General features: G+C 35.9%; 1 protein-coding gene across 1 annotated transcript in view; it reads left to right on the top strand.

The window, feature by feature from the left end:
- The window catches only part of PDE10A (phosphodiesterase 10A), a 298,525-nt gene that overhangs the window by 120,849 nt on the left and 162,484 nt on the right, over positions 1–15,192 (top strand).

Here is a 15,192-nt window from a genome sequence, read left to right as displayed (position 1 = left end):
CTTAAGTCTTGATCTCAGGGTCATGTGTTTGAGCCCCGTGTTGTGCTCCACGTACCCTCTTAAAATAAAAAAGTACACGTGCATGAGTGTGTGTGCATGTGTGTGTGGTGTGTGTATTGAGAAGGAGGGGTAAGGGATAGGGAGAGAGAAATATAAATATGCCAGAGAGATGTATTCTTTTCAAAACAACCATAACATTTAATATTAAGAACAAAATTTGACATGGCATATCTCAGCTATTATAAACCTCAAACATTTGAAAACTATTTGAGATGTCTGACATTTTCAAAAGTATGACTGAGCTGTGCTTAAGGCACACCATATAAAGATGCAAATTTAAACTTGGTATGTAATGATGGATAATAATGTAGCGCAAGAAGAAATGATATTTGTGAGATAGGAAATTGAGGATAGATCCTAGGAAATGAAAATCAGATTTTTTTAAGCAAATGAATAATGGGATGATTATTTACATTAGAAAATTATGTTTGCTTTTAAAATGGCCAGCTTTCATACTATAAGTGTTTTCTTAATGATGACCTCATGGTGTTAGAAAAGCTAGTTTTTCTTGATTCACTTAGTATTTTATCGAGTACCTACTTGTCTAGTGCTTAGAGGCACAATGCTGAAGAGATCGAGAATGCATGGCATATTTTAGTTAAACTGTGGCAAGGTTTGCAATGCATCAATATTGTGTGACCCCAGAGCAGTAGTAATTTCCAAGGAAATTCACATATATTTGACCCTTTACATCTGATTATGAGTGAAGATACTAGGTAGTCGTGTTCTTTTGGCAGATTTGAACCTGTGCTAAGGGAAGCTAAAGGATCGCCGGCGGTCCCGCACCTAGTTCTCATTAGTTCCCAGACTAACTCTGTGAGCGACTTGGCATAGATGGGGCAGGAGGTGGGGGGGTTGTAGCTATGTTTGTATCCCTTACCAACAACATGTCTGATGCATGCTGGAATGGTTCTGTAAACATTTTTGAATGAATGAATAACTGAAGGAGGTTTAGATTGTCAACCTCCAGGTGAACCTCTGTTTGTTACTAAACTTGGTTGTCATAGTGTGACTGATACCAGAGGCTCTTCTTATCTCCCCACTACTCATTTAAGAGCTTCTTGAGGGAATGGATTATGTAATGCACATTTTAAAATCCTTCAGGGTACCTTGTCTCTTCATTTATTCAGCAGACTCTGTGAAGCACTGCTGAGGTACTAGATGGTGACATTTTTTAGGCCCTTACAGTCAAACAAATGAAAAAGCTAGTAGTAAGTTTTTACTTCCTTCCCGTTAGTCCAATGGTAAGGTCGAGCATGGTCCAGGCTTGGAGTCTCTGAGCCAGAGTGGGCTGTGGAGGACCCCCATCACAGTGGATCGCTCTGGTTTGTGTTGACAGAGCAGGGGTTTGGGAAAGGTGAATTGCCACCTATCTTCAGATATTTAAATTTCCAAAGTCTTTACTGTTACTGTTTTTGGTTTCATTTTATTGCTTTTATACCATTTACATTTTAAATACATAAAATTATATCTGTGATTGTGAGGCAAATTGCCTCTGATCTTGAATTCCAAACAGTTGATTTTCAAGTGATGTTTGGAAGTTGGAGGTAACATTTATTTCTCTTATAACCTAATGTTCTCATTTAGAGAATGTATAAATATTCCCTGAAAGTATTGAGGCCTGTACACAATGATAGCCATACTTCCATTTGGGAAAAACCTCAGGAAGAAAAAAATTATCTAGGTCATGAATTGTTTTACTAAGTTGTAAGTTTTATATATTATGTTGATTTTTATGTAAGCTAGTTTTGACAGGCCCAGCTGGTACGCATCAAGCTCAGATTACTAAACTGTTTAACATCTATGCCAAGTATCAAGGTATAAACATAAAATTAATAAATAAACATTAGCAGATGATGAATCTTGTGATAACATTCTAAGATGGAATACAGTTTGATATCCATAATGCCATTTCAGTATTTCAGTTATGTTTAGAAAGAATCACGAATCACTTTGACTATCAGCAATGGCCCCTTTGGCTTCTAATGTAACAAACTTAGTTGACCATGTTGGTGATATGAGAAGAGGGGTGCATGAAGAAGTGAGAACATTGGAAGTCAGTAAGACTATATTTGGCATCTTCTGGTATTAGAACAATATTTAAAATAAACGGATTTTGTTTAAAATCCCCAAAATGTAACTGTGATACTCATTCTAAAGGGAAGCTGTTTGGTATTCAAGAGGGTGATTGATTGAACCCAAATCATTTAAGAGTAGCAATGTCATCTTTTATATCTAATGATTTATATTATTATTGTGTTTATATGTGTAAAATATTGAATAGCAGACCATATCACTATCAGTTTACCTATAAATGCCAAATAATTAGTAATGAAAATATTGGTGCTGTCACTGCTTTAAGTATTTTAAACACATACATGAATGGTTTCTTTTTTTACTCAAAATGTAGTTATTATTATGCATTTTTTATGTCTCTATGGTTATAGAGATGGGACAATTTTCATTCAATTAAAATTACTAAATATTTCATAGAATTAGTAAGATTTAAATCATGCCCCCTACACCTACTATATACATCCTGAAATGCAGATTAAATGGCATTTGTCTGCTTAGCATGTAACAGATGGTTTCTGTGCTTGAATTTATAATGTGGTGGGATTTTAAATAATGGGACATGAATTACTTTGCCAAACCATGCAGTGTTAGAAGGTTTTAGTAAGTAGGACACTAATAAATTATGTGTTAACTGTTGGTATATATCATGAATAAGGAAAAAACCCACATCATTGAAATGGTTTACTTGGAACTTCATCTTGGGCACTTTCTTTTCCTTGAAATTTCTTTGTCTCAAATATGGAAATTACATTTTCACATAGAAATTTCATATCTCTTTCTCTCTCTTTTTTTTTTGAATAGAAATAAAATGTATTGAATGCCTTATTCAAATTATAAATAAACATAAGTTCATAATTTAACTAGAAGGGGAATAAAGTTTATTTGCAAAGAGTTACTTTCTGTATTCCATTAATTCTGTTAATTGTTCATATTATTGCAAAGATGTATCTTTAATATATTCTTCCTTGAGAGTGTTTGGGCTCTGTAGCAATCTAATCAAGTTGATTGGGATTTTGATAATTTTAAAGATTAAATCAGATGATCACAAATATTGTTAGTGATTGTGAAACTAATTCAAATAATTTCAATAGCTTTGTTACAAGCTTGGTTTTCTGAAGCAGTTTTTGTAGTATCTATAAAGTTCCTATCAGTGGTAGTTATTATTTGTACATTTAACGTCATTGCTACATTTCCTAAGTAAAAATTTTTTTATCAGTGATTCTAATGAATGAAAATGTTATGAGCTAATGGATTTTGGAAAATGCTTTGTTTTCATCAGTGTTTCTTTTTATACAAGTTGTATTTTCTAATTGTACATGTAGTAGAAAAAGATGTTTAATTCAAATTATTGCATCTCTTTAATAGAATTCCTTTTAGCATTTAAAATTTTGTTTCACTTAACCCAGATTTTAAAACTGAAATGCAAGCCTATGAGAGATGAATGGTATAACCATTTCTGTTTTTTTATCTACTCCTTAAAAGTTTTTGTAGGTTTAACAGTGATCCAGATTATTTGATTAAAGATTGAATAATAATTTCTGGAAACATCTAGTGTATGGCCAACTTGTAGCTAAAAATATAACCAGATACTACTCATTTCTCTACCTAGTCATTTGCTATGCTGATTAACAAATATTCCCTGAGTCCCTACTTTGGGAAGATAATTGGAGAACAAGGAGTATAAACTTATTCCCTTGAAGGTCACTTTCTGATAGGAGAAGACAGATAAACAATCAAAGAATAAGAATAAGGTTATTTCAAGGATTTGTTGCTGGTGTATTTGGAAACATCTACCATAACATCCAGCAAACAGGAATTTTTAATAGAATTAACTTTGCTTGAGATTTTAAGATTCATGTTGTTTTAGCCAGTTAGATAGAGTGTTATATGAAGCACAGGCGTCTGTCTACTTGCTGTGTTCTGGGCTCCTTGTTAGTCAGAGGAGCCATCTTGTGGTTACTGCCCTTGGGGGATTTATAATCTTCTGATGTAGAAAGAAGGTAAGAACCTGTGAGAGTATAGCAACCGAGGCTGAACAATCCAGTGTTGAGTGGTGCAGTGTAGGTTTTCAAGACAATGCTGGGAGAGCTGAGGCCATGAAAAGGTATGAATATTGAGAAAGCTTTTTACAGGAATTGGTTCTTCATGTAGGCCACTGATTCTCAAATTGTGACTCCAACATGGACATCACTTGGGCACTAGTTAGAAATGCTTTGGGGCTTTTCTCACTTAAGACCCCTGGAATTAGAAATTCCTGCAGTGGAGCCTACAGTTTGTGTTTTGATAAGCTCTCCCAAGTAATTCTTATGCAAACTCACGTTTGAGAACCACTGTTCTGGGTGGTGGGGGCCTGTAGAAGAGCAAATGCAGTGCTGATGTTGTCTGGGGGAGCAATAAAATCAAAAGCAGGGCTGCAGGGCTTCTTGTGATTTACTTCTGGGATAGCCTGGAACGGGAAGGTTTGACAATTTGATAGAAGCCGGGGTAATTGAAAGCAAGGGGCAAACGCAACAGGCCCATACAACAGTGGTTGGTTAAGATGAATATTTCGGTCACCCCCCTCCCCACAACAAAAAACTTTTTTTAACTTTTCAGATTTTTTAAAGATTTTATTTATTCATGAGAAACACACAGAGAGAGAAAGGCAGAGACACAGGTAGAGGGAGAAGTAGGCTCCTGCAGGGAGCCCAACGTGGGACTTGATCCCAGGTCTCCAGGGTCATGCCCTGGGCTGAAGGTGGCGCTAAACTGCTGAGCCACCCGGGCCGCCTACTTTTCAGAATTTTTTGTTTGCTTTTATTATACTGGCAATTTTGATATATTGCAGAATAGTTTTACTATGGATTTCACATCTTGAAAAGATTTTTCTTATTTAAGAATGGGAGAAAGTAGTGTTAAAAATTTTGTCTTTCTACTCATTTTAACTGGTTATTCATGTTCTGCATTGACTGTAATAGGAAAAGTGGGTGAAAAAAACTAAATTTTGGAATCCCATCCAAAATAGGTGTTTTGATTGATAGCTTCATTAAAGTGTGGTGAGTTGCAGAACAGGATACATTACCATCTTTTACAAGATAATAATCATATGTAATTGTGTAGGCAAAGAGCTAGTAAAATATAAATCATTGTGGTTTTTGGATTAGGGGGAGTTATAGGTAAGTTTATATTTTTATATATGTTGCTTTTTAAATTAAAAAAATAGAGTAAACATTAAAAGAAACTTATGGAATTATTCTTGTATGGAGGGTTTTTCCCAGGTTTCAATAATTCTAATTTAGTTTAAAGTATTATCCTCTGCTTTTTTGGCTACTTTTCATTACAAGAGATAATATATTTTCACTATCCCTTACTGGCTTTTTTTTTTTGCAGTTTGCTTCTCCCCTCAAAATATATTATCATTGGTCATTTAGATTGTTACATAGGAAGTTGGTGGTTGAAATGGGGTCCAGAAAAGTACACAGCTCAAATTCTGTCCCAGAATCATCGTTTTAGGTTTAAAATCAATTCATTTTACTAAAATTTGCCAGGTATCTACTATGTGTTTAGCATTTGCTAAAAATTGGACATGTATTCAGTTGTAATAGAATTTACTGTTTCTAAAGGAGGCAAAAAATAGGAATTTTAGCACTTAACTCTCTTAGTGACTTTCAAATATACTATACAGCAATGTCAACTATAGTCATCATGTTGTCCATTATATCCTCAGTACTTATTTGCCTTATAGCTTGAAGTTTTTAACTTTTGACCAGCTTCACCCAGTCTCCCCACCCATGCTAAGGTTGAAAAATTTTCCTCTAAGATCAGGGACAAGACAAGGATGTCCACTCTCGCCACTCCTATTTGACATGATACTGGAAGTCCTAGCCTGTGCAGTCAGGCAAGAGAAAGAAATAAAAGGCATTGGAATGGGAAACAAAGAAGTAAAATGTCTCTGTTTGCAGATGACATGATTTTATATACAGAATCTAAAGACCTACACCAAAAACTTGTTAGGTCTTATCAATGAGTTCAGTATAGCTGCAGGATACAAAATTAACAAACAAAAATCAGTACTGTTTCTATACACAAATTATCTGAAAAGGAAACAAAGCAGTTCCACTTACAGTAGTATCAAAAATAATACAATTAAGTATACATTACGAATATAATACTTAGGAATACATTAACTCAAGGAGGTAACTTGTCTCTAGTTTGAAAACTACAGGGCGTTGATGAAAGAAATTAAAGAAAGCACTAGTAAATGGAGACGTAGCCTCTATTCACAGGTTGGAAGAATTAATATTGTTAAAGTGTAAATACTACCAAATGCCATGTATAGATTCAGTGCAATTCCTATGAAGATTCCAATAGGATGTTTTCACAAAAGTAGAAAAAATGTCTTAAAATTTACATGGAACCACGAAAGACCGAGTAGCGAAAGCGATCCTGAGAAACAAGAACAAAGCAGGAAGAATCCATACTTTCTGATATCAGGATGTAATAATCAAAGCAGTATGATATTGCCATAAGAACAAATAGGCCAAAGGAACAGAATCAAGAGCCTAGAAGTAAATAAGCATATAAGGTCAACTGATAGTTGACAGGGGAGTCAGTTAGACTCTTCATTAGATGATGCTGAGAAAATTGGACATTCACATGTAAAACAATGAAATTCGACCTCTATCTTTTAACATGATTCACAAAAATTAACTTAAAATGGGTCAAAGATTTAAATGTAAGACCTAAAGCCATAAAACTTCTAAAAGAAAACGTAGGAAAAAGGCTCCCTGACATAGCTTTGGCAACAGTTTATTGGATGGGATACCTAAAGCACAGCAATGAAAGCAAACATAAATAAGTGGGATTACTTTAAGCTAAAAAAGCTCTTGCACATCAAAAGAAAAAAATTCTACAGTGAAAAAACAACCTATGGAACGGGAAAACCATCTATCTGATGAGGGATTAATATCCAAAATTCATGTAACCCAATAGCAAAAACAAAACAAAACAAAACAAAAATCAACACAAGAACATTAAAGAATAATCCAATTAAAAATGCACAAAGGACCTAAGCAGACATTTTTCCAAAGAATATATAGGAATGGCACAGGTACATGAAAAGGTACCCAACATCACCAGTTAGGGAAATGAAAGTCAAAAGACATAAAGGTATCAGCTCTCGCTTATTAGAATGGCTAGCATCAAAAAGATCAAGTGATAAAGATTCAACAAAATCTTTGGGATGCAACAAAAGCAATCTAAAGGAAGTTTATAGCAATACAGGCCTACTTTAAGAAGCAAGAAAAATCTCAAACACCTAACCTCATGCCTAAAGGAGCTAGAAAAAGAACAAACAAACCCCCAAACCTGGTAGAAGGAAGGAAATAATAAAGATTAGAGAAGAAATAGACGAAATAAAAGCAAAACAAAACAAAACAATAGAGCAGATCAATGAAACCAGGAGCTGGTTCTTTGAAAAGATCAATAATATTGATAAACCTTTATCCACTCCTCAAAGAAAAAAGAGGGCTCAAATAAAATCAGAAATGCAAGAAAGGTAACTGACACCACAGAAATACAAAGGATTATAGGAGGATATTATGAAAAATTCCATGCCAACAGATTGGACAACCTAGAAGAAATGGTTAAATTCCTAGAAACCTATAATCTTCCAAAATTGAATCAGGAAGAAACAGAAAATTTGAATAGACCAATTACCAGCAATGAAATTGAATCAGTAGTCAAAAAACTACCAATGAACAAAAGTTCAGGACCAAATAGTAAATTCTATCAAACATGTAAAAAAAAGTAATACCTATTCTTCTCAAACTATTCCAAAAAATGGAAGAGGAGCAAAATCTCCCAAAATCATCCTAGGAGGATTGCATTATCTTGATATCAAAACTAGAGAAAGACTGCCACAAAAAAAGAATTAAAGGCCAGTATTTCTGATGAACACAGATGCCAAAAACCTCAGCAAAATACTAGCAAACTGAATCCAACAATACATTAAAAATACCATTCACCACAATCAGTTGAGATTTATTCCCAGATGTATGGGTGGTTCAGTATTTGCAAATCAATCAATATTATAAATCACATCAATAAGTAAAAGGACAAAACCCATAAGAACATTTCAATAGATGCAGAAAAGCATTTGACAAAGCACATTATCCATTCAGGATAAAAACCCCCAACAAAGTAGGTTTAGAGGGAACATGCCTCAACATAAGCAAGGCCACATATAAAGAAACCCACAGCTTGACTTCATACTCAATGAAGAGAAGCTGAGAGCTTTCCCTGTAGTCAGGAACAAGACAAAGATGTTGACTCTCATCACTTTTATTCAGTGTAGTAGTGGACGTCCTAGCCATAGCAATGAGACAACAAAAAGAAATAAAAGGCATCCAAATTGGTAAGGAATAAGTAAAACTTTTATTATTTGCTAATGACATGAAAGACACCACCAAAAAACTACTGATAAAGGAATTCAGTAAAGTCACAGAATACAAAATCAATGTGCAGAAATCTGATGCATTTCTATATACTACTAATAATGAAGCAACAGAAAAAGAGATTAAGAAAACAATCCTATTTACAGTTGCATCAAAAATAATAGGACAGCTAGGAATAAACGTAACTAAAGAGATGAAAGACGTGTACTCTGAAAACTATGAAACATTGATGAAAGAAATTGAAGATGACACATGCAAAAAATGGAAAGACATTTTAACAGATAATGTTAAAAGCAGACTATAGATTTAATGCAATCCCTACCAGAATACCATAGCATTTTCCACAGAACTAGAACAAAAATATCTTAAAATTTATATGGAACCGAGGCACCTGGGTGGCTCAGCAGTTAAGTATCTGCCTTTGGCTCAGGTTGTGATCCCAGGGTCCTAGGATCAAGTCCCACATCAGGCTCTCCCTAGGAGCCTGCTTCTCCCTCTGCCTGTGTCTCTGCCTCTCTCTCTGTGTGTCTCTCGTGAATAAATAAATAAAATCTTAAAAAAACATTATGTGGACCCACAGAAACCCCCAAATTGACAAAATAATCTTGAAAAAGAAAAAATCAGAGGTATTACAATTCCAGACTTCAAGTTATGTTACAAAGCTATAGTAATCTAAACAGTATGGTAGTGTCATAAAAATAGACACATAAATCAATAGAACAGAATAGAGCCCAGAAATGAACCCACAACTATATGCTCAATTAATCTTTGACAAGCAGGAAACAGTATCCAATGTGACAGTCTCTTCAGGAAACAGTGTTGGGAAAACTGGATCACTTTTTTTACACCATGCACAAAGAATAAACGCAAAAAGGATTAAAGACCTAAATGTGAGACCCTGAAACCATAAAAATCCTAGAAGAGAACGTAGGCAATAAGGTCTGACATTGGCTATAGCAACATTTTTCTAGATATGTCTCCTGAGGCAAGGGAAATGAAGGAAAAATAAACCATTGACACTACATCAAAATAAAATGCCTCTGCATAGTAAAGGAAATAACAAAACTGAAAGGCAACCAACTTCAGTGGGAGAAGATATTTGCAAATGGCATATCCAATAAAAGGTTAGCATTAAAATATATAAAAAATATGGAACTGAACATTTCCAAAACAAATCCAATTTAAAAATGGGCAGATGACAAGAGCATTTTTTTCCAAAGAAGACATACAGATGGCTGACAGACACTTCAAAAGATGCTCAAGGGATCCCTGGGTGGCGCAGCGGTTTGGCGCCTGCCTTTGGCCCAGGGCGCAATCCTGGAGACCTGGGATCAAATCCCACGTCGGGCTCCCGGTGCATGGAGCCTGCTTCTCCCTCTGCCTGTGTCTCTACCTGTGTGTGTGTGTGTGTGTGTGTGTGTGTGTGACTATCATAAATAAATTTTAAAAAAAATTAAAAAAAAAAGATGCTCAACATCACTGATCATCAGGGAAGTGAAAATCAAAACTACAATGAGGTATCCCCTCACACCTATCAGAATGGCTAAAATCAAAAACAAGAAACAAGTGTTGGCAAAGTTGTGGAGAAAGGGGAACCTGTGCATGCTGCTGGTGGGAATGCAAACTGGTGCAGCCACTGTGTAAAATAGTGTGGAGGGTCCTCAGGAAATTGAAAATAGAGCTACACTGTGATCCAGCCATCACATTGCTGAGAATATATCTGAGGGAGAGGACAATGTTATGTTAAAGAAATATCTGCACTTTTACCTTCACTTCAGCATTATTCACAACAGCCACGACCTGCCTACAACCTAAGTGTCTGCTAATGCATGACCGGATAAGGAAGATGTGGTAGGTGTGTGTGTACGGTAGAATATTGAGCCACAAAAAGGGAAGAAATCTTGCCACTTGTGGCAACATGGATGGCCTCTGAGAATGTTATGCTAAATGCAATAAGTCAGGCAGAACAAGGCAGATACTGTATAATCTCCATTTTATGTGGAATTTGTAAACAACAATAACAACAACCCAAAAAACCCCAAACCTCACAACTAAGAGATCAAATTTGTGGTTACCGGAGAGGTGAGGTTGATGCGAGAAGGAATTGGAGGAAGGTGGTCAGAAGGCACAGACTTCCAGTTGTAATATAAATATATGCTAGGGACATAATGTCCCACATCATGAATGTAGCTAACATTAAAGGAGGATACAGAAGAAAGTTGTTAAGACAGTAGATCCTAGAAGTTCTCATCACAAGAAAATATATACAATGTTTGTGTCTCCATGGATGATGGATGTCAACTTACTGTAGTAATCCTTTCCTGACATTGTCAAATTCTGCTGGACACCCTAAACTTACACAGCATGGTATCTCAATTATATTTTAATGAAATTGAAAAAAATTAGGAAAAAGGTGCTTTTAGGAAGGTTTTTTTTTATTTTTTTATTTTATTTATTTATTTTTTTAATGATAGTCACAGAGAGAGAGAGAGGCAGAGACACAGGCAGAGGGAGAAGCAGGCTCCATGCACCGGGAGCCCGATGTGGGATTCGATCCCGGGTCTCCAGGATCGCGCCCCGGGCCAAAGGCAGGCGCCAAACCGCTGCACCACCCAGGGATCCCGGAAGGTTGTTTTTTAATGGGTTAATGTAGCAAGAAGACCTTGTGTTGTTGGAGTCAGGAAAGGGTTCTGTGGGACAGTAGTATATGAGTAGAGTAGAGTGCGAGCATTGCACAGTGGGAGGAGCCCTGTGTAGCATCACAGAGGAAGTGGATGCAGGGGAGAGCAGAGACCAGTTGTGCAGGACCTTTGGGATTGTATGTAAGGGCTTTGGAGTTTTATCTTAGGAGCAGTGTGAATTTAGGTAAACTTTTGAAGGAGATTTGGTAAGAGATGTTTTCAATGGATTTTCACAGTCTGTATTGTTGAGTATGAAAAACATCAATGCAGTAAAATTTCAATCTCTGGCCCAGAACTCATCCATGAACTTGTTTATGGCTTGTCATATTAGTATCAGTCACTTACTTACAGATATCTTAATGCATTTGCTCAACCTTTTGAAATTGAAGCAAAAAGTGTGTGTCACTATGTGAAACATAAACGAATAAAGTTTTGCTGGAAACTTTAGAGAACCCTTACAACTTTTACATATTCTACTGTTTTTGTTCATTTGTTGTCTTTTTTGTTTGTTTTTTTTAAGTAGGCTCCCTGCCCAGATTAAGGAGAAGGGAAAGCCCTTATCTCCCTAATCTGTGCAAATCATGAACCATTATCAAGAATGACTCATAAAGCACAGAACTTTGAGCAGAGACCCAGCAAAATCAGGATGGTTCCACACTTCCAAAACAATTGAACAGGAAATGATAAAGGTGATGAAAGGAATGCTTTATCTTTGACTAATTATAAACACTAAAAGCTTACAATCAATAAGGAACCATTAATTCTAGGGATGTTTGAGAAATTGTTCTCAGGCTAAGGGTTTTAAAAGTCAAAGTCAAACTGATTGATCTAAGTCAAAGTTATATATGTATGAGAATTATTAGAGATAGCCTTAATATTTCTCAAAGCCTTAAAAAATATATATATTTTAAAGGTTTTATTTATTTATTTATTTATGAGAGACACGGAGAGAGAGGCAGAGACATAGGCAGAGGGAGAAGCAGGCTCCATGCAGGGAGCCCGATGTGGGACTCGATCCCAGGACCCCGGGATCACGCCTTGAGCCAAAGGCAGATGCTCAACCGCTGAGCCACTCAGGCATCCCAATATATTTTAAGATTTTATTTATTTATTCATTCATGAGAGATATATATATAGAGAGAGGCAGAGACATCAGCAGAGGGAGAAGCAGGCTCCACATGGGCAGCCTGATGTGGGACTCCATCCTAGGACCCCAGTATCACAACCTGAGCCAAAGGCAGATACTCAACCATTGAGCCACCCAGGCACCCCCAAATATTTCTTTAAATGTCAGTAGAAGCACTCAGATTTCAGTTTGGCTCATGGTTATCCTCATACTGTACTGCCTCAGCTTGTGCATCATTTTACAATGAGGCTAAGAAAATTAATTTGTAGAGAATTAGAATTTTATTCATCAACTATATGAAATTCTAACGTTTAAGATACTTAGAATATATTAAATTACTAGGGATTTCTAAGGTATATAACTTTAGCTCTTTTTTGTGTGTGATGATTTAAAGAGGAAATTAGAAGTAAGTTTGATGCAAAATATTTTTAAATATTTTTCACATTAAAAATACTTCTATTTTCCCCATACAAATTTTTAAATGTAACATGCAGCATATATTTGAATATTTTTGCTTTAAGAATTGCAAATCCATTACCTAGAACAGTATCCTGTTCTGTAGGATTCTTGCTCTAAATATTTATTGAATGAAGGGATACACTTAATTTTTATAAGGCCATGCAGAGCTTCAGTAAAACTGTAGATCATTAATAAAATTGAAGCATTATGAAATGAAATTAATTCCCAACTAGTAAACATTTATAGAAAGGATATTGAGTGAAAGTAGCAAAACCTATAAGATTGCAGGAACTCCCCATACTTTTTATAAAAAGAAGTTTTAAAAAGTTATTTTTTTGCCATTTAGAAAAAAAAAACAAGAATTTAATAAGAAAGAGGAGGTAGAGGAGATATGCCTGTGATTAAAAAAAAACAAACAAAAACTGTGTTAGCTTAAACAGTTTTAAGAAAACCCAACAGATCTCGGTAAAGAGTTATTAATTTGTGTAAAAGTTTAAATCTTCAAAATATAGCAAATCCATATGTATTTGCAAACTACTATTCTAAGTGCTTATATTACTTCAGGTAGTTCTTGTAACAGTGTTATGAGAAAGATATGATTATCATCTCCATTTTATAGATGAGGAAACTGAAATGGGGCTGGTAGGTGTCAGAGCTGGGATATGAACACAGTGATTTGATCCTAGAGGCTGTACTCTTAACCATGATGTGGTTTTCCCTTTCTTAGGTCAACATGTGGCAGAATGGGAGCTTGACTTCACAGTCATGAGAGCAGCTCTGTACCTATGTGCTCTAGACATTCCCTCTGAAAGGTCTGGTTATTCCCTATTACCAGAGTCACACTCAGGGGCCTTATGCAAGGATGTGGAGACATTGGCTATGCAGATGATACCCTCAAGAGGTCATCCCCATGAGACAGTCCTGTAATCCTGAGTCTCCACTCTTGGTATGTGGCAACTGTTACCAAGGTGCAGGATAGCAAATAGGTGTAGTAAGGGATTGGCAGTGGATAGGGGAGAGAGATTCCTAAGAACTCTGAGGCTATATATCTGTGTTCAGGAGGAAGGAATGATGTCATCTTTGATTAGTTAGGTCATCTGTGGGGGAAATGGGAGATGGTGACAGTTTTACTCCCTTCTTGCCTCGTCTGGCCTAATATTAGCTTGAACGTAGGAAAGAAAAGTCTTTCCCCTAGTGCCTCCCAGAGACTTTATTTGGAATGTGTAGGTTAAACATTACACGAATGGAGCTCACACTCTTAATTTGGTTTTATGGGATAACTTTACAGAGCTTTTAGAATCAAGCAAATAGCTGCTTTGACTGTGTGAAGAACTGGCTGTGTATGTTGTCATACAATGTATTTACTCACAAGGCTCCTGACATCCCATCGCAGGCAGACAGTAGCAGATATGGAAAGTGGGAGGACGAGCATCCTTATGTACTCCACCTGCCTAATTTTCACCATCTGTCTGTCTGTCACCAGAAAAACAGAATTACCATGATTGGCTTAACAATTAAAATTCCCTTGACCAGGGTGGGAAAGTGACTCCCTCCCAGAGCACAGGGCTACCAGAAGGAAAACATTCTACTAACTTGTGACACCTTTTGGTGAGGAAGAAAAATGGTTTATTGGTAAGGCAACCAAGTCTGCCACTTGTTTCATGATCTTGTTTCAAGACAAAAATGTAAAGAGATACCTTCAACAGGTAATTTTTCAAATAAGCCAAGATATTAATATTTTGATGCTTGCAAAATAGAGCCAATTTTCTTATGAAGTATTTCTATAATCATATTAAAAGTTTTTTTTTCATTTTGCAATAAAATGAAGACTTTGTATATGTTTAAAAGTATTTTTGTTTTAACTGTCTGCAGGAAAAGAGCTTCCCATTGATTTAAGACATTTTCTTAACCAGTCAGTCACTTTTCAAACTGCTGATACATCTTAATGGTTTTACATGTTAGATTGTTTCTGGATTTTAATATCTTTGTTGCAATACTTTTATCAGATGTTTTTTTTTCTTTTCCCAAAAATAATTAACAGAGCAAATAAGTGAAATGGTAGATGTGGTCTGGTTGTGGCAGGGAGCTTTAGCAGAGGAGCAGTGATGGGGAGGGATAACCAATCCACCCAGTTTAAGGAGCAGACCTGGCTAAGATGTAAATGGGGTCTTTGCAAAAAACAAACAAACAAAAAACCCTTCTAAAATCTATTCTTGGCATTGATGTCACAATGGGTGCTTGCAAATGTAAAAACCTGCATTTGTCCTTACTGTTTTCCCATATTAATCCCATGACTGAAATCCTGCATTGGTGCAGAACTTTGGGCTAAAGTTCACAGTCCAATATAGAAGCTGAC

This window comes from Canis lupus, chromosome 1, assembly GCF_011100685.1.
Source record: "Canis lupus familiaris isolate Mischka breed German Shepherd chromosome 1, alternate assembly UU_Cfam_GSD_1.0, whole genome shotgun sequence".
Lineage (NCBI taxonomy): Eukaryota > Metazoa > Chordata > Mammalia > Carnivora > Canidae > Canis > Canis lupus.
This window is presented reverse-complemented; position numbering and strand designations above follow the sequence as displayed.